Source organism: Ranitomeya variabilis, chromosome 4 (assembly GCF_051348905.1).
Source record: "Ranitomeya variabilis isolate aRanVar5 chromosome 4, aRanVar5.hap1, whole genome shotgun sequence".
Classification (NCBI taxonomy): domain Eukaryota; kingdom Metazoa; phylum Chordata; class Amphibia; order Anura; family Dendrobatidae; genus Ranitomeya; species Ranitomeya variabilis.
Window position 1 is genome coordinate 234280810 of NC_135235.1, and position 20088 is coordinate 234300897.

At 45.5% G+C, this 20088-nt stretch overlaps 1 long non-coding RNA gene across 1 annotated transcript; it reads right to left on the bottom strand.

Moving 5' to 3' along the window:
- Positions 1-13043: 13043 nt before the first annotated feature.
- On the bottom strand, positions 13044-19496 carry LOC143770544 (uncharacterized). The gene is made up of 2 exons (XR_013214658.1): positions 17759-19496; positions 13044-13448 (listed from the first exon to the last, which is right to left on the bottom strand). It is a non-coding gene; the product is annotated as an uncharacterized LOC143770544 (long non-coding RNA).
- Positions 19497-20088: the final 592 nt, after the last annotated feature.

Genomic DNA, 20088 nt, shown 5'->3' on the forward strand with positions numbered 1-20088 from the left:
TGTGCTTACTCAGTGGAATGAGTGCGCCCTGGCGGCGAATTTCAGAGAGGGTCTCTCTGATGCCATTAAGGATGTTATGGTGGGGTTCCCTGTGCCTGCGGGTCTGAATGAGTCCATGACAATGGCTATCCAGATCGATAGGCGTCTGCGGGAGCGCAAACCTGTGCACCATTTGGCGGTGTCTACTGAGAAGACGCCAGAGAATATGCAATGTGATAGAATTCTGTCCAGAAGTGAACGGCAGAATTTAAGACGAAAAAATGGGTTGTGCTTCTATTGCGGTGATTCAACTCATGTTATATCAGCATGCTCTAAGCGTACTAAGAAGCTTGATAAGTCTGTTTCAATTGGCACTTTACAGTCTAAGTTTATTCTATCTGTGACCCTGATTTGTTCTTTATCATCTATTACCGCGGATGCCTATGTCGACTCTGGCGCCGCTTTGAGTCTTATGGATTGGTCCTTTGCCAAACGCTGTGGGTATGATTTGGAGCCTCTTGAAACTCCTATACCCCTGAAGGGGATTGACTCCACCCCATTGGCTAGTAATAAACCACAATACTGGACACAAGTAACTATGCGGATTAGTCCGGATCATCAGGAGATTATTCGCTTTCTTGTGCTGTATAACCTACATGATGTGTTGGTGCTTGGATTGCCATGGCTGCAATCTCATAACCCAGTCCTTGACTGGAAAGCTATGTCTGTGTTAAGCTGGGGATGTAGGGGGACAAATGGGGACGTACCTGTGGTTTCCATTTCATCATCTATTCCCTCTGAGATTCCTGAATTCTTGACTGAATATCGTGACGTTTTTGAGGAGCCTAAGCTTGGTTCATTACCTCCGCACCGGGAGTGCGATTGTGCCATAGATTTGATTCCGGGTAGTAAATACCCTAAGGGTCGTTTATTTAATCTGTCTGTGCCTGAACATGCTGCTATGCAAGAATATATAAAGGAGTCCTTGGAAAAGGGACATATTCGTCCTTCGTCATCTCCCTTAGGAGCCGGTTTTTTCTTTGTGGCTAAGAAAGATGGCTCTTTGAGACCGTGTATTGATTATCGGCTTTTGAATAAAATCACGGTTAAATATCAATATCCGTTGCCACTGCTGACTGATTTGTTTGCTCGCATAAAGGGGGCCAAGTGGTTCTCTAAGATAGATCTCCGTGGGGCGTATAATTTGGTGCGAATTAAGCAGGGGGATGAGTGGAAGACCGCATTTAATACGCCCGAGGGCCACTTTGAGTATTTGGTGATGCCTTTTGGTCTTTCTAATGCCCCTTCAGTCTTTCAGTCCTTTATGCATGACATTTTCCGTGATTATTTGGATAAATTTATGATTGTGTATCTGGATGATATTTTGATTTTTTCGGATGACTGGGACTCTCATGTCCAACAAGTCAGGAGGGTTTTTCAGGTTTTGCGGTCTAATTCCTTGTGTGTGAAGGGTTCTAAGTGCGTTTTTGGGGTTCAAAAGATTTCCTTTTTGGGATATATTTTTTCCCCCTCTTCCATCGAGATGGATCCTGTCAAGGTTCAGGCTATTTGTGATTGGACGCAACCCTCTTCTCTTAAGAGTCTTCAGAAATTTTTGGGCTTTGCTAACTTTTATCGTCGATTTATTGCTGGTTTTTCTGATGTTGTTAAACCATTGACTGATTTGACTAAGAAGGGTGCTGATGTTGCTGATTGGTCCCCTGCTGCTGTGGAGGCCTTTCGGGAGCTTAAGCGCCGCTTTTCTTCCGCCCCTGTGTTGCGTCAGCCTGATGTTGCTCTTCCTTTTCAGGTTGAGGTCGACGCTTCTGAAATCGGAGCTGGGGCAGTTTTGTCGCAGAGAAGTTCCGATTGTTCCGTGATGAGACCTTGTGCCTTTTTCTCGCGTAAATTTTCGCCCGCCGAGCGGAATTATGATGTTGGGAATCGGGAGCTTTTGGCCATGAAGTGGGCTTTTGAGGAGTGGCGTCATTGGCTTGAGGGGGCTAGACATCAGGTGGTGGTATTGACTGACCACAAAAATCTAATTTATCTTGAGTCCGCCAGACGCCTGAATCCTAGACAGGCGCGCTGGTCGTTGTTTTTCTCTCGGTTTAATTTTGTGGTGTCCTACCTGCCGGGTTCTAAGAATGTTAAGGCGGATGCCCTTTCTAGGAGTTTTGAGCCTGACTCCCCTGGTAACTCTGAACCTACAGGTATCCTTAAGGATGGAGTGATATTGTCTGCCGTTTCTCCAGACCTGCGGCGGGCCTTGCAGGAGTTTCAGGCGGATAGACCTGATCGTTGCCCACCTGGTAGACTGTTTGTTCCTGATGATTGGACCAGTAAAGTCATTTCTGAGGTTCATTCTTCTGCGTTGACAGGTCATCCTGGAATCTTTGGTACCAGGGATTTGGTGGCAAGGTCCTTCTGGTGGCCTTCCCTGTCTCGAGATGTGCGAGGCTTTGTGCAGTCTTGTGATGTTTGTGCTCGGGCCAAGCCTTGTTGTTCTCGGGCTAGTGGATTGTTGTTGCCCTTGCCTATCCCGAAGAGGCCCTGGACGCACATCTCGATGGATTTTATTACGGATCTTCCTGTTTCTCAGAAGATGTCTGTCATCTGGGTGGTGTGTGACCGTTTCTCTAAGATGGTCCATTTGGTTCCCCTGCCTAAGTTGCCTTCTTCTTCCGAGTTGGTTCCTCTGTTTTTTCAAAATGTGGTCCGTTTGCATGGTATTCCGGAGAATATCGTTTCTGACAGAGGAACCCAATTCGTGTCTAGATTTTGGCGAGCATTCTGTGCTAGGATGGGCATAGATTTGTCTTTCTCGTCTGCTTTCCATCCTCAGACAAATGGCCAGACCGAGCGGACGAATCAGACCTTGGAGACATATTTGAGGTGTTTTGTGTCTGCAGATCAGGATGATTGGGTTGCTTTTTTGCCTTTGGCGGAGTTTGCCCTCAATAATCGGGCCAGCTCTGCCACCTTGGTGTCTCCTTTTTTCTGTAATTCGGGGTTTCATCCTCGATTTTCTTCTGGTCAGGTGGAATCTTCGGATTGTCCTGGAGTGGATGCTGTGGTGGAGAGGTTGCATCAGATTTGGGGGCAGGTAGTGGACAATTTGAAGTTGTCCCAGGAGAAGACTCAGCTTTTTGCCAACCGCCGGCGTCGGGTTGGTCCTCGGCTTTGTGTTGGGGACTTGGTGTGGTTGTCTTCTCGTTTTGTCCCTATGAGGGTTTCTTCTCCTAAGTTTTAGCCTCGGTTCATCGGCCCGTACAAGATATTGGAGATTCTTAACCCTGTGTCCTTCCGTTTGGACCTCCCTGCATCTTTTTCTATTCATAATGTTTTTCATCGGTCATTGTTGCGCAGGTATGAGGTACCGGTTGTGCCTTCCGTTGAGCCTCCTGCTCCGGTGTTGGTTGAGGGCGAGTTGGAGTACGTTGTGGAAAAAATCTTGGACTCCCGTGTTTCCAGACGGAGACTCCAGTATCTGGTCAAATGGAAGGGATACGGTCAGGAGGATAATTCTTGGGTGACTGCCTCTGATGTTCATGCCTCCGATCTGGTCCGTGCCTTTCATAGGGCTCATCCTGATCGCCCTGGTGGTTCTGGTGAGGGTTCGGTGCCCCCTCCTTGAGGGGGGGGTACTGTTGTGAAATTGGATTTTGGGCTCCCCCGGTGGCCACTGGTGGAATTGAACTGGTGTGCATCATCCCCTCTGTTCACCTGTTTCCATCAGGATGTGGGAGTCGCTATTTAACCTTGCTCCTCTGTCACTTCCATGCCGGTCAACATTGTAATCAGAAGCCTTTCTGTGCATGTTCCTGCTTCTAGACAACTCCCAGCTAAGTTGGACTTTAGTCCTCGTTTGTTTTTGCATTTTGTTCCAGTTCACAGCTGTAGTTTCGTTTCTGTGTCTGGAAAGCTCTTGTGATCTGAAATTGCCACTCTGATGTTATGAGTTAATACTAGAGTCTTAAAGTAATTTCAGGATGGTATTTTGATAGGGTTTTCAGCTGACCATGAAAGTGCCCTTTCTGTCTTCCTGCTATCTAGTAAGCGGACCTCAATTTTGCTAAACCTATTTTCATACTACGTTTGTCATTTCATCTAAAATCACCGCCAATATATGTGGGGGCCTCTGTCTGCCTATCGGGGAAATTTCTCTAGAGGTGAGCCAGGACTATATTTTCCTCTGCCAGGATTAGTTAGTCCTCCGGCCGGCGCTGGGCGTCTAGGGATAAAAACGTAGGCAACGCTACCCGGCTACTGTTAGTTGTGCGGCAGGTTTAGTTCATGGTCAGTTTAGTTTCCATCCTTCCAAGAGCTAGTACTCATGTTTGCTGGGCTATGTTCTCTTGCCATTGAGAACCATAACAGTGACGCCTGCAGACCATTCCATCTAAGTCTGCATTCCAAATGGCGCTCCTTCCCTTCAGAGCCCTCCCATGCGCCCAAACGGTGGTTCCCCCCCACATATGGGGTATCAGCGTACTCAAGACAAATTGGACAACAACTTTTGGGGTCCAATTTCTCCTGTTACCATTGGGAAAATACAAAACTGGGGGCTAAAAAATAATTTTGGGGGGAAATTTTTTATTTTTATTTTCACGGCTCTGCGTTATAAACTGTAGTGAAACACTTGGGGATTCAAAGTTCTCACAACACAACTAGATAAGTTCCTTGGGGGGTCTAGTTTCCAATATTGGGTCACTTGTGGGGGGTTTCTACTGTTTAGGTACATTAGGGGCTCTGCAAACGCAATGTGACGCCTGCAGACCAATCCATCTAAGTCTGCATTGCAAATGATGCTCCTTCCCTTCCGAGCTCTCCATGCGCTCAAACGGTGGTTCCCCCCCAGATATCAGGTATCAGCGTACTCAGGACAAATTCGACAACAATATATAGGGTCCAATTTCTCCTGATACCTTTGGAAAAATACAAAACTAAGGGCTAAAAAATAATTTTTGTGGAAATTTTTTTTTTTTTATTTGCACGGCTCTGCGTTATAAACTGTAGTGAAACACTTGGGGGTTCAAAGCTCTCACAACACATCTAGATGAGTTCCTTAGGGGGTCTACTTTCCAAAATGGTGTCACTTGTGGGTTTTTTTTACTGTTTAGGTACATTAGGGGCTCTGCAAACACTATGTGACGCCTGCAGACCATTCCATCTAAGTCTGCATTCCAAATGGCGCTCCATCCCTTCCGAGCCCTCCCATGTGCCCAAACGGTGGTTCCCCCCACATATGGGGTATCAGCGTACTCAGGACAAATTGGACAACAACTTTCGGGGTCCAATTTCTCCTGTTACCCTCGGGAAAATACAAAACTGGGGGCTAAAAAATAATTTTTGTGGGAAAAAATTTTTGTTTTATTTTTACGGCTCTGCATTATAAACTTCTGTGAAGCACTTGGTGGGTCAAAGTGCTCACCAAACCTCTAGATAAGTTCCTTAGGGGGTCTACTTTCCAAAATGGTGTCACTTGTGGGGGGTTTCAATGTTTAGGCACATCAGTGGCTCTCCAAACGCAACATGGCGTCCCATCTCAATTCCAGTCAATTTTGCAGTGAAAAGTCAAACGGCGCTCCTTCCCTTCCGAGCTCTCCCATGCGCCCAAACAGTGGTTTACCCCCACATATGGGGTATCAGCGTACTCAGGACAAATTGTACAACAACTTTTGGGGTCCAGTTTCTTCTCTTACCCTTGGGAAAATAAAAAATTGGGGGCGAAAAGATCATTTTTGTGAAAAAATATGATTTTTTATTTTTATGGTTCTGCATTATAAACTTCTGTGAAGCACTTGGTGGGTCAAAGTGCTCACCACACCTCTAGTTAAGTTCCTTAGGGGGTCTACTTTCCAAAATGGTGTCACTTGTGGGGGGTTTCAATGTTTAGGCACATCAGTGGCTCTCCAAACGCAACATGGCGTCCCATCTCAATTCCAGTCAATTTTGCATTGAAAAGTCAAATGGCGCTCCTTCGCTTCCGAGCTCTGTCATGCGCCCAAACAGTGGTTTACCCCCACATATGGGGTATCGGCGTACTCAGGACAAATTGTACAACATCTTTTGGGGTCCATTTTCTCCTGTTACCCTTGGTAAAATAAAACAAATTGGAGCTGAAGTAAATTTTGTGTGAAAAAAAGTTAAATGTTCATTTTTATTTAAACATTCCAAAAATTCCTTTGAAACACCTGAAGGGTTAATAAACTTTTTGAATGTGGTTTTGAGCACCTTGAGGGGTGCAGTTTTTAGAATGGTGTCACACTTGGGTATTTTCTATCATATAGACCCCTCAAAATGACTTCAAATGAGATGTGGTCCCTAAAAAAAAATGGTGTTGTAAAAATGAGAAATTGCTGGTCAACTTTTAACCCTTATAACTCCCTAACAAAAAAAAATTTTGGTTCCAAAATGGTGCTGATGTAAAGTAGACATATGGGAAATGTTACTTATTAAGTATTTTGTGTGACATATCACTGTGAGTTAATTGCATAAAAATTCAAAGTTGGAAAATTGCGAAATTTTCAAAATTTTCGCCAAATTTCCATTTTTTTCACAAATAAACGCAGGTAATATCAAAGAAATTTTACCACTATCATGAAGTACAATATGTCACGAGAAAACAATGTCAGAATCACCAGGATCCGTTGAAGCGTTCCAGAGTTATAATCTCATAAAGGGACAGTGGTCAGAATTGAAAAATTGGCCTGGTCATTAACGTGCAAACCACCCTTGGGGGTGAAGGGGTTAAAGAGCAACTTTCACTCACAACACACACGTAAACAAGTGTATACTAGCGCATGGCCGTGCGGCCATGCAAACCTTTTATAGCTGCAGCAAGTTCAGGACTTTCCTAGAGGACCAATGAGAACTGCTATAGTAACTGAGCAACTTCAGGACCTTCCTAGAGGACCAATAGGAGCCACTGCAGTACCTGAGCATGTGACCCCAGACCTCCACTGAGAGGTGTTCCTTTGGGCATGCTCAGAAGGGGAAAAGCAGGACTTAGTCCCAGAGACGTCTGCTCGCCGCTGATCAGTACAGGCTACAATGACAGAGCCTGGTAAGGCAGCAGTAACCCTTTGCACAGAATCAGACTGAGCAGGCTCCACTGCAGCTGATGCAGAATGAGAGTCCGCAGCAGACCTGGTTCGAGATTCCCCCTGTGCAGCGGTGGGAACTTGACTCCTAACATTACCCCCCCTCCTTGTGCCTTGCTACGCTCAAATGCAGCAATGAGCAGTGGAGCCCAAATGTGCTCTACAGGTTTCCAGGTTCTGTCCTCAGGGCCGTGGCCCTTCCAGTCCACCAGATAGTATTTTTTGCCACGTGCTACCTTGCACCCCATGATAGCATTCACCTCGTACTCATCCGTGGACGAACCCGATGTCTTGGTAGATGACTCAGGAAACCGGGACATGTAGACGGACTTTAAGAGGGAAACGTGGAAGGTGTCGGTGATACCAAGGTGCGGAGGAATACCTGTTCTAGAACCTTGAAGGACCAATGTAGCGAGGGGCAAACTTAGTGGATCCAACTCGCAGCCTGATGTTATGAGCGGAGAGCCACACTAAGTCATCAGGAGCGAAGGTCGGAGCGGGGCGCTGGTGAGCATCAGCAAAGACCCTAATTCTCTCCTTGGAAGCACGAATGGCATCTTGTGTGCGGTGCCAAATGTCACATTCCTCCACTGCCCAGTCTGCCACCCTAGAATCAGTGGATGAAAAGGGCATGGGCACAGGGACATGCGGATGCTGACCGTAATTAAGGAGAAAAGGAGTCTGCTCAGTGGAATCGGCTACGGCGTTGTTCAGAGCAAATTTTGCCCAAGGTAGCAAAGATACCCAGTCATCCTGCCTAGCAGAGACAAAATGTTGCAAATATGTTACCAGAGTCTGGTTGGCCCTTTCTACCAACCCATTCATCTCGGGATGATATGCAGAGGAGAGATTTAGTTCTATGCTGAGTAAACGACAGAGCTCTCTCCAAAACCGAGACGCGAACTGGGGACCCCGGTCACTGACAATTTTATCAGGCATGCCATGTAAACGGAAAATATGCTTAATGAACAACGCTGCCAAGGCCCATGCAGAAGGTAACCATGGAAGCGGCACCAAGTGACCATCTTAGAGAAATGATCGGTAACAACCCAGATAACGGTGCAGTTACAAGACTTGGGTAAGCCCACCACGAAGTCCATCCCGACCATCTCCCAGGGCCTGTCTGCCACCGGCAGGGGGTAAGGTTGCCCAGCAGGCTGTTTCCGAGGAGACAGATTCTTGGCGCAGGATACACACGCCTGAATATAGTCCACGACATCACGGGCCATATGCAGCTACCAGTACATCCTCACCAAAAGCTGAGATGTCCTCTTGGTACCAAAATGTCCACCCACCCTGGACGAGTGAGCCCAAGAGAGAACCTCTGGTCGCAAATTAGATGGAATGAAAGTCTTGCCTGGGGGCACAGACTCTAGCGAAACTGGAGCCACAGTTCTCAGGCTCTCAGAAGGGACAATAAGCCGAGGCTCCTCCTCTTCCTCAGATGACACTACGGAGCGAGAGAGAGCGTCGGCACGAATGATCTTCTCCCCGGAGAGAAAAGGGAGGGTAAACTGGAACCGGGAGAACAGGGACCATCTAGCCTGGCGAGAATTCAGCCGCTGGGCCGTCTGTAATACACCAAGTTCTTGTGGTCTGTGATCACTTGGAAGGGAAAGCGAGCACCCTCCAAGAGGTGTCTCCACTCTGAGAAAGCCAACTTCATGGCTAGCAACTCCCAGTCCCCGATGGAATAATTCCTCTCCGCTGGTGAAAAGGTTTTGGAGAAGAAGAAGCAAGGATACTTCTGACCTTGAGCATCCTTTTGGAAGAGGACTGCTCCAGCACCAACGGATGAGGCATCCACCTCCATAATAAATGGCTTATCTACAGCGGGGCGATGCAGGATGGGAGCGCTAGCGAAGTGTGACTTAATCGAGAGAAAGGCCTTGGAGACCTCCTCCGACCACAAATTGCGATTTGCTCCTTTCTTGGTGAGGGCAACCAAGGGAGCTACCAAAGTTGAGAAGTGTGGAATGAACTGGCGATAGTAATTAATGAACCCCATAAAGCGCTGCACCGCTTTAAGAGAATGGGGTTCTTGCCAGTCCATCACAGCCTGTAGCTTGGCAGGATCCATAGCCAATCCCTGGGCAGAGATGATATAGCCAAGGAAAGGCAAGAACTCCTGCTCAAACACACACTTCTCCAACTTGGCGTAGAGGGAGTTTGCCTGTAAGAGGTCGAAGACTTTGCGAGCATCTCTCCGATGGGAGTCAATATCTGGAGAGTAGATGAGAATATCATCCTGATAGACTACGACTGAGGTGGTGAGCATCTCCCGGAAGATGTCGTTCACAAAGTCTTGGAAAATGGCCTGGGTATTACAGAGCCCGAGGGGCATCACCAGATATTCATAGTGCCCATTCCTGGAGTTAAAAGCCGTCTTCCATTCGTCCCTCTCACGGATCCGAATCAGGTTGTAAGCACCCCACAGATCTAACTTAGTAAATACCCTTGCTCCCCGTAGCCTATCAAAAAGCTCAGATATCAGGGGTCGTGGGTATTTATTCTTAATGGTGATGCGTTAAGACCCCTGTAGTCTATGCATGGACGTAGTTCTCCATTCTTCTTCTGCACAAAGAATTACCCAGCCCCTGCATGTGACACTGACTTCCTAATGAATCCTCTTGCCAGATTCTCTTGAATGTACTGGAACATTGCCTCCGTCTCCAAGAGAGATAACGGATAGGATAGACTCATCCCGGGGAGGCTCAGCACCAGGCAAGAGGTCAATAGGACAGTCATAGGGGCGGTGAGGCGGAAGGGTTTCCGCAGCCTTTTTGGAGAACACGTCTGAATTGGACCAATAGTGCTTGGGGGGAGAGGAAAGATCTGCGAGTACTTCTGTAGAAGCAACCTGAACGCACTCCCTCTGACATCTACCCTCACATGATTTACTCCATCCCTAAATTTTCCCTGTGGTCCACTCTATATGAGGAGAAGCCATGGTTTCCCCAACAGGACCTCATCAATTCTCTCAGGAATGACTAAAAAGGAGATAATCTCCTGATGTGATGGAGACATAGAAAGAGTGAGTGGAATGGTCTGTTGTGTAATCTGTGAGGGTAATGTTGACCCATTTACCACTCAAACGGTCACATGTTTGGAGAGCATCACCAGGGGTATTGCGTGACGCTGGGCGGAAGCAGATGACATGAATTTGCCTTCTGCCCCGGAGTCCAGGCAAAGCTCTACCATAAGAGTGGATGGGCCTATGGTAATTGTCCCCTTGAAGGACAATTTAGAGGAAAACGTCTCCGTGTCTAGTGTACCTCCTCCAACTACCACTAGACGCCGACATTCTCCTGACCGCTGAGAACACTAGGAGGCAAGATGTCCTGACTGCCGTAAAACATGAAAGACCATAAGTGCATGAGCGGATCGGGACTTAGATCCCACACGCAACGCCTCTATGGCCTCATGTGACTCGGACGCCTGGACCGGAGATTCCAGAGGTTTGGTTAAGGTGGGAGCCAGCCGAAATCTTTGCCTACACTGGGTTCGCTCCAACCTTCGCTCGTGAAAATGAAGGTCGATGCGGGTTGTCATAGCTATGAGCTCCTCCAGTGTGGCGGGAATCTCCCTAGTGGCCAAAGCATCCTTCACATGGTCAGCCAGCCCTCTCCAAAATACCGGGATAAGGGCTTAATCCGACCATTCCAGCTCAGATGCCAAATAGTCTGTCATTGCTTAGCCAGATCCTGGCGCTAGTATAATGTTAGGGCTAGCGGAACGCACCAAATAATTAGAGAAAAAGAATAAGGTTCGTTCGCAGCCCGGGGTCCTCCTTGCAGAGATGGAACCTGCTGCTAAGCAATGACGGACTATATGGCGGTACAATGAGGATGCTCACACGGGTTAGCTTCACCCTGTGTGAAAGAAGCAAACCCTGTTGCATCACAGGGCCGCAGTACCGCACGTAACAGAAATAATAAAGTAGCACGAGAGTGCATGCGGCGCCGCACTGGCGGACACAGCAGTAGTCGCTGTTTGTGTACTTGTGTTTGTAACAAGTCGGGCGCTAGATTACAATCATCCTCCTTACGCGAGCATGCAAACACAAGGGAGGGGATGATTAAAGAGCGACTTTCACTCACAACACACACACATAAACAAGTGTATACTAGCGCATGGCTGTGCGGCCATGCAAACCTTTTATAGCTGCAGCAAGTTCAGGACCTTCCTAGAGGACCAATTAGAACTGCTACAGTAACTGAGCAACTTCAGGACCTTCCTAGAGGACCAATAGGAGCTACTGCAGTACCTGAGCATGTGACCCCAGACCTCCACTGAGAGGTATTCCTTCGGACATGCTCAGTAGGGGAAAAGCAGGACTTCGTCCCAGAGACGTCTGCTCGACGCTGATCAGTACAGGCTACAATGGCAGAGCCTGGAAAGGCAGCAGTAACCCTTTGCACAGAATCAGACTGAGCGAGACACAGGGACCGACATCTCCACTAAGCAGACTACACTGTGGCTGATGCAGTATGAGAGACCACAGCAGACATGGTTCGAGGTTCCCCTGCGCAGCAGCGGGAACTTGACTCCTAACAAGCACTGTGCTTTTTTTGGGCTGAATAATGCTTCATGTCGTTTCTGTGTATCAGGTTAGTTACTTGTTCTATGAACTGGATACATAATGTCAGAGATATTCTAGGTGCAGCTATCAGTGAGCAGGAGGTAATTTACATGTATGCATAAGGTGCCAACCTCTGCGGCTACGTAGAACCACCTATAGGGATTAATAGTGTACACTAGTAGTTATTGTTAAGTGCCCAATTTACCCTTTATCTAATAGGGCATTACATGTAAGTGCTCATATCTGCCCTTTATCTAATAGGGCATTACATTTAGGTGCTCATATCTGCCCTTTAACTAATAGGGCATTGTTTTTATGGGAATTTTATGTATAACACTTTATTCACGGTCCTCTTGATATCATAATTGATGTCAATCTGTATTTATGTAATACTTCTATGGTTGTTCAGTTGACAGTAACACATAATTCTTTAGAAATTTGATCCAAGCAGGTTTAGTTTAGTGTCCCATGCAGGCTCAATGGACCAGGTACCCGTCCTTATATCAACATTTAAAAAAGCTTCTTGATATAAGATGGATTGCAAGTGAGTGAAAGATTGGGGTCTACGGCAGTGATGGAGTTAAGGGGATTGTGTCTTGTCAGCTAGCTTTAGCCCATAGGCTCAGTGATGTACGAGTCAATCTGATTTTATTTACCCTTCCCGGAATGGTATTAATAAGCTCCCTTGTATAATATGACCTACTCCTCTCTCCTCGGCCATCTCCATACCCGTCTGCAGCAATCCACCCAGTCCTTCCATCTCTTCTCTCCCACCCTCTCCCTGTTTTGGGTCTTTCAGTGCTGTCACTGACTTCATTCCATGGGGGTCAAACGGAGTGTGACGCACATCATCAATGTTAGAAACCTTGGTGTTACAAATAAATATTTTTGGAAAATTTACATTTTTATTTTGTTGGTCCAATTCTAATAAATCCTATGTGACTCTCTTGGGGTCAAAATGTTCACTGCGCCCCTAGATACATTTCTTGATCTTGATCAGTAGAATCAGGTTAATAAACACGGAGTGGTGTTTGTTTGTCATCAGCCGCGTGTTTGAAATCAAATGAACCCAAACACTTTGTATCTACTTTGCTTTACTTCCGGTAACACTCCCTAACTAACTCACTTTTTTTTCTTAAACTTTCTAATAAGTTAACAAATTTCTTAAATGCTGTTTTGAAGACTCTGAGCTGTGCCGGATTAAAAATGAAGCGACTTTAGGAATCAATTCAGGTCCCTTTAGAAGTGAATTAGGTCCTAAAAATGGAGTTGTTTAAATGTTCATGAAAGTTTGAAGAATTGCAGTAAAACTTACTGGTTTTGTAACATTACCAAAAGAATTAAAAGGCGTTTTCAAAAATGAGACCAAGAAAAAGTCAGTTTATTGTACATATTATTTATTCACTATGTCTGATATACAAGCAGAATTGTTGAAACTTTTTCAAAATTGTCTGAAAATTCCATTTTTATAATACAAGCAGAATGAATATTGACCACAATTTACCAATAATATAAAGTACAAAGCGTCATGAAATCTTGGACCCAGTACTAGCGATCATCAGGCAATACCAGAAAAATTGACATACATCCAGAATTTTTTGCTTTTTTTTTACAATTTTATTTCCGTCTGCAAAGATTTATTTTGCGATGGTGAAACGAATGATGATAAAGACAATAATTAGGATGATCCCGATCACTGTAGCGGCGATATTTAGCCTGTAGGCGGTACCGGAGTGCTTGGATGCCAGGGCTCCGTTATTCTGCTGGGTGGCGTCGCGGGTCTGTAAATAAAAGGAATTATTTATTGATGGCATCTGCATATGGCTCAGTCTTAATTATGTCACCAAGATGAGCACAGACCACTCCTCTCTGCTTCCCACCTGAATGCACTTTCTAGCAAATATATTGCAAACCATAAGTCTGTCAAGACGTCCGTCTGCCCAGTGCATCACATAAGTGCATCATAGAAGTGTGTGGAGCTATGGAAGAATTAATCCAGAATTAAACCAGAAGGGAACCGAAGGTATCTGGATAAAGTCACTGTAAACAATGTTTCTGTTTATCTTCACTCTCACCCCTATAATCCTTCACTTTCTACTAACCCCTCTAATCCCTACACCTAGTAAGGGACTGGCTATCTCTCCCTCCATCCTCCCCATCCATCTCGCCTCCTCCTCAGAAGCTTTCCTTAACATACAATCCTCTGTCTCCAAGCACAGGCAGTCCCCTCATGCCATTTCCTGCTCCCTCCTGCTTTCACTTTCTCTGCTCCTCCTTCTAAGCTTTTGCCCTGTCTCCCCTACATAAAGACCCCCAGTTGGACATTTGGTACAAATAATTAAGTACACCACACCACCACCACTAATGTGGTGTTCTTAATTATTTGTACCAAATGTCCAACTGGGTGTCTTTATGTAGGGGAGACAGGGCAAAAGCTTAGAACAAGAATAAATTCTCACCTCCACACAAGAAGAGAAAAAAAAATGGATCTACCTGTGGCCAAACATTTTTGTCTCCCTGATCACAGCACCATTGACATGAGAATACTTGTTTTAAAGGATAACTTCAAGTCTCAGAGAGACAGAAGGGTCTGGGAGTATAATCTCATGACAACCTGTGACACACTCAGTGCAGGAATGAATGTGTCACATGGATTTATGTCTTTTTACATCAACTAAGGAATTTACTCCTCAGACCTTGTGGGGTCATCACAACATAGAACCAGACCCATTCAGAGGACAATAAAACTTTCACACTCCTTATCTATGAACTGTTCCAATATTTATGTTCATCCCTCTCCATAATGATAATTCTGCTTCACATCACTTGTCTTATCTATTGCCTTTCTCTCTGTGCTATGTTGTGCATAAGTATGTGATTCTTCAGATTTTGTATTAGTCTATGCCTGATGAAGAGACCTGAGTAGTCTCCAAAGCTTGCAATTTGTTACCATCTTTTCAGTTAACCATTAAAAGGTATCAACCACTGAGAACTCTCAATTCTAAATATTTTTCTATCTACTGACTAACACGGTGCAAAGATATATATCTTTCATGTATTATAACTAAACATGGACAAAACAGAATTCATCATCTTTCCCCCATCTCACTCGACTCTCCCAACAGACCTATCCAGTACAGTAAACGGCTGCCCACTCTCCCCAGTCCCACAAGCTCTCTACCTCGGGGTAATCCCTGACTCTGATCTCTCCTTCAAACCACATATCCAAGCCCTTTCCACCTTCTGCTGAGTACAACTCAAAAATATTTCCTGGATCCACACATTCCTCAACCAAGAATCTGCAAAAACCCTGGTCCATGCCCTCATCATCTCCCTCCTTGACTACTGCAACCACCTGCTCTGTGACCTCCCCTCTAGCACTCTCGCACCACTCTAATGTATACTAAACTCTGCTGCCCCACTAACCAACCTGTCCCCCCGCTATTTCCCAGCCTCTCTCCTCTGTCAAGCCCTTCACTGGCTCCCCATTTCCCAGGGACTCTAGTCCAAAACTCTAACCATGACATACAAAGCCATCCACAACCTGTCTCCTCCATACATCTGTGACCTCGTCTCCCGGTACTTTCCTGCACGCAACCTCCGATCCTCACAAGATCTCCTTCTCTACTCTCATCTCCTCTTCCCACAATCGCATACAAGATTTCTCCCGCACTTCCCCCCTACTCTGGAACTCTCTATCCCAACATCCCATCCTTTGTAAATTGTGAGCCCTCGCGGGCAGGGTCCTCTCTCCTCCTGTACCATCGTGACTTGAATTGTTTAAGATTATTGTACTTGTTTTTTATTATGTACACCCCTTTTCACATGTAAAGCGCCATGGAATGAATGGTGCTATAGTAATAGTGATAAATAAAAATAATAATAATAATAATGGTGCAAGAAGCATTAAAAAAAAGTGTTAATTACCATAGATCTGTTTCTGCAAAACACTGGTGAAACTGTAGGAGTCATAATGAAAACATAACAAAGATGGAAACCACTAAAAGGAGAAAAATCAACTCAAGAGCAAACACTCCAAAAACAAAAAAAGTCTAAAAAAATCAGGATTGTATTAAATTCATCTACAACATATAATAACTAAGTAAAAATACTTAAAAGTGTAAAAACCTATTATTATATGCAAGGGTGCGATTATAATACTCCATCTATCCTAGCACCCAATCTCTAGGATCACAGATAATGAAAATATATTCAATAAGTTACATTGGAGAAACAGTGCAAATATGGAACAAAATAGCAAAACATAAAATCACAAATCCTTAGTAAATGAGGGCAGTATATAAAGTAAACATTAAGCGCTATGACATCTATTACCAGACAAATCAGACAAAAGTAGAACAGTACCAACCAGCGAAATCCGGGACAGACAATAAATTAGCCAGTTGTATACTGTACCATCCATCACAAGTTGAGTCCACATGCAGATAGATGAGGTACCACCCAAATTACCCCAATCTAAACAGGAGATAGGCTGAATCCAAATGTATCCAAATGGGGAATTGGTGGAGAAAATGTACCTACACGTATCGCCACCTCACTTTGGCTTTGTCAGGGGTACAGTGAAAATGCATGCTTTGTGTCTATTTATAATGAAATAATACAGTAATTACCAAGTGCTTGTCAAGTGAAGCTGAAAAAAGGACATTGTGAGAACCTTGTCCAGAAGTATCAACATGCGCTTTTGTAAGAGTTTTTAGTAGGGATTAGCACAAGTGCACATGCGTCATGATGCCATAAGCCAGATACAAAGTGAATGAGCGTCAATGTGATGGCGCCGGGTGTTATATGCTCACGTTATCATTCGTCTATATTATTAATTAGAGCAGTAATTGGCAAGAATCATTGCAAGTGCTAATGTTCAAAAGTGCTATAAGCGAAACCTAATCCTGAAGATAAGAACGCCATTACAATGAAACCAAGTGTAGGCAACACTAAAAGCCTTCCGGCTCAAGAAGAAAAGTGCAAACCCTAATAGACAGTTCCTCTGATTGTCCATTAGTGCCCGAGGGAAATCTGCTTTATGGAAGGCTTTTGAAACTTGCAATCTCTTGGGAATACGGCAGGTCTTCCATGTAAATCAACATGTGTGCATTCACATCATGGCTGGGGGTATGCTGATTTCAGTAATGGAGGACAAAATCTTGTTGGAGGAGAAAATTTATGAATGAAACAAACTAAAAAGAACATCAAGTAAATGCCTTGTAAAATTAGATCGGAAAAACAACAATAAAATTCTGAAATGGAAAAACGAAGAAAGAGCAAATGCAAAAATCAAAATCAAATGGTAGAACTTAAAAAAAGAAGAAAATAAACAAAAAAAGGAAAGATAAAAGCTGCAAAGGATAAAAAAAATACTATTGGAAAATAAAGTAAATGCTAAAGGGAAAACACTTCAAGATGTTTTTTATTTTTAAATAGAGGAAAGAATAGAATAAAAGATACAAATTGTGTAAATATTGACGACATCAAACAGCAGGACGGACAGTACATGTATGTGCGGGCGCCATTCCCACTGGGCGTCGGCTGAAAGTCTCATTTATAACACACAAGCTGCTACAGTGAATGTTGTAATGATAAACTAAAAAACAACAATGGAAGATTTTTATTCTAATTAACCCTTCAAAAAAATCCTGTAAACATGAAAATGAAGTAAAGATACATCATCATCAACATCATCATCATCACCTCCTCTGTCATTTTTGCGGCACCCAGCATTGTTTGTATGCCATCCCAACCTCCTGACATGATGTCTTCTCTTATGTCACCGCTTCAGCCAGTCGGAGGCGCTGTGATCGGTGGCAGCTGCAGAAGAGGTGAGTATTTTATTTTATTTCATTTGTTACTGAAGTTGACAGGTAAATCAGCAGACTTGGGGCAGATTATCACCTGTGGATTTACCTGCAGATACTTCTACATCTTTACTAACAGAGAGAGTTCTGGCTCTTAGAGAGCGACAATAAGAAAACTGGAAACAAAAAATTGAAAAATTTGCGCGTTCTTTGGCACAAGATCACCTGGTTCTGGAAGGGTTAAATAATGGATAATCACTCAGAAAAATGTGGATTTTTACCTTGACAGAGTAGATGACAGCGGCCAGTCCTAGGGGCAGGCAGCAACAGATTAGGTTGACGATGGACCACACCAGATAATCCTTCTGCGGGGTCTGGTAGGGCACCGGCCCGGGCTGCATGCTCACCACATCTGAAGTCGGCTGGTACATTTTCTTATTGTCTCCTTACATATACAGTTGCAGTACACTCTAGCTGCTACCTTTGCTCCGCGCACTCTGCTGTGCTCAACGTTATGTGTAAGAGGGAAGATCTACAGGATGGGAGTTTATTACATTTTTTTGCATGACTTCTTAAAGGGCCCATGTTATTGGCTGTTACTGCTGAGCCTGTCAGGAAGGGAGGGATGCTGGGGCAGCCACTGTGTACATACATTACATTCATTACATTACTGATGCTGCACTGATCCTGGGTTACATCCTGTGTTATATCCCAGAGCTGCACTCACTATTCTGCTGGTGCAGTCACTGTGTATGTAATAGTATGAAGGTAATGAGTATGTCACCACGGAACAGACAGACCAACAGTTGAGGGGTTTAATGACAGGAATCAGGTTCTCCTCGTAGGGAGGAAGCAGTGGAATATAACTGGCAATAAAACAGTGCAAAAATATGGGAGTCAAACAGTATAACAGAATTAAGCAGGATTTCTTGAAAAAAAGAACACTTATCAGTTTGATGTGGACTTGCTTGAAGGGTCATCTTCTCCAACGTAGGCGCCGAGAAACAGCAGCACTTGCCATCCCTTTGTTGTCCGTGGGCTGAGTAGTCTCTAGGAGTCCGCTGCCTGGGGTTTCGGGAGTTAATGTGATAGGCACAGGCTCTGAGTCTTTAGCTTTTACAGCACAGCCTATCCTCAGAAAATGATGGTCAGTCTATTATTAAGTCTTTCACCAGGAATCAAGGGCTCTGCACTGATACCGTGGGTACCAGGGGTCACAGTCTCTATACTGATACCGTGGGTACCAGGGGTCACAGTCTCTGCACAAGCCAATGTCTCTGCACTGGTCTCAAAGCGCCCCTCTCCAGTCACAGCAGAGTCCGCTTTCATGTACTCACAAGATGCAGTCTTTCTGGGCAATCTCCCTGTATTTGTCCTCTGACAGGAAGCTCTCTCTCCCAATGCGCAGCTGCACCCTGCTCTGACCGCTGCTCACGCTGCTCTGATCCTTGCGCGCGCACCTTTCCCGCTCTCTGCCCGGCTTCCTTCCTGTACCAGTTTCTAAGTCTGCCCCCTGGGAAACCTGTAGCACAGCTCAATGGTTCCAGGCACAGAGCCGAGAAGGTAACTGCCCCCGGACTCTTCATGTGCTTCACTTCCTTACATTTCCCCCCTCTTTCTGCTCGCCATTCCACGGGCGAGATTTTCAGGAGTTCCTGTTGGCAATCTTCCAGTCCTTGCACAATCTGCTGCCAGATGAACTCGTCCTGATTGTAGCGAACAGGGGGTACACCAGCCGTTGAACGTTCAGAGCGTCTCAAATCAGCAGGGGAGGTGGTGTCAACTGCTGTGGGAGGAGTCGAGGTTTCCTCCGATATGTTGGTAGTTTCAGGCACCAGCCCTGTTTCTGGGTTCCCTGGGAGAGATTGGGAGTCTTCCTCGTCTTCCACATCTACATTGATCACTGGCGCAGCCGGTGGGGGCGCTGGAGCCAATTGGACTGATTCAGGATCTCGAGACAAACATGGACGCAACATATTCCTGTGCAATGTGCAGGTGGGAGTCCCCTCTTCCGTTTCGGGCTGGACCTCATAAACGGGACCCTGAGCCGCCGCTTCACTCGGTACGGCCTTTTCTCCCACCGGTACTCTAGTTTGTTGTGTGGGCGCTTTTCCCTCACTAAGACTCAGTCTCCAGGCTGCAGGGCTGAGCTACCTGGAGATGCTCCAATTCTTGCTGCCGGTTCTGCACTAGATGTTGAATTGTCCGCAGCCGACGACGATGTTCTTGAACCCAGGCGTACACCCCCATCCGTGGGTAGTCCTCCTCGGGTTCCAGCTCCAGCTCTGCCAGCCCCCTCCTGGGTCGGCCAAAGAACAAAGAGTAGGGAGTGAATCTTGTGGTGCTGTTTCCGATTGTTATACGCCCACACCAATTCAGGGACGGACTCAGTCCACTTCGCCTTCTGATCCTCTTCCAGGGACCTCAGCATTTGAATCAGAGTGCGGTTAAATCTTTCACAAGCCCCATTCCCCTGTGGATGATAAGGGGTGGTCCGGGACTTATCGATTTTGTACAGCTGGTGCAGCTCCTCCACCACTCTTCCGAGGAAGCAGGCCCCTTGATCAGAATGGATGTGCTTGGGACACCCGTACACCTGTATGAAGTGTTT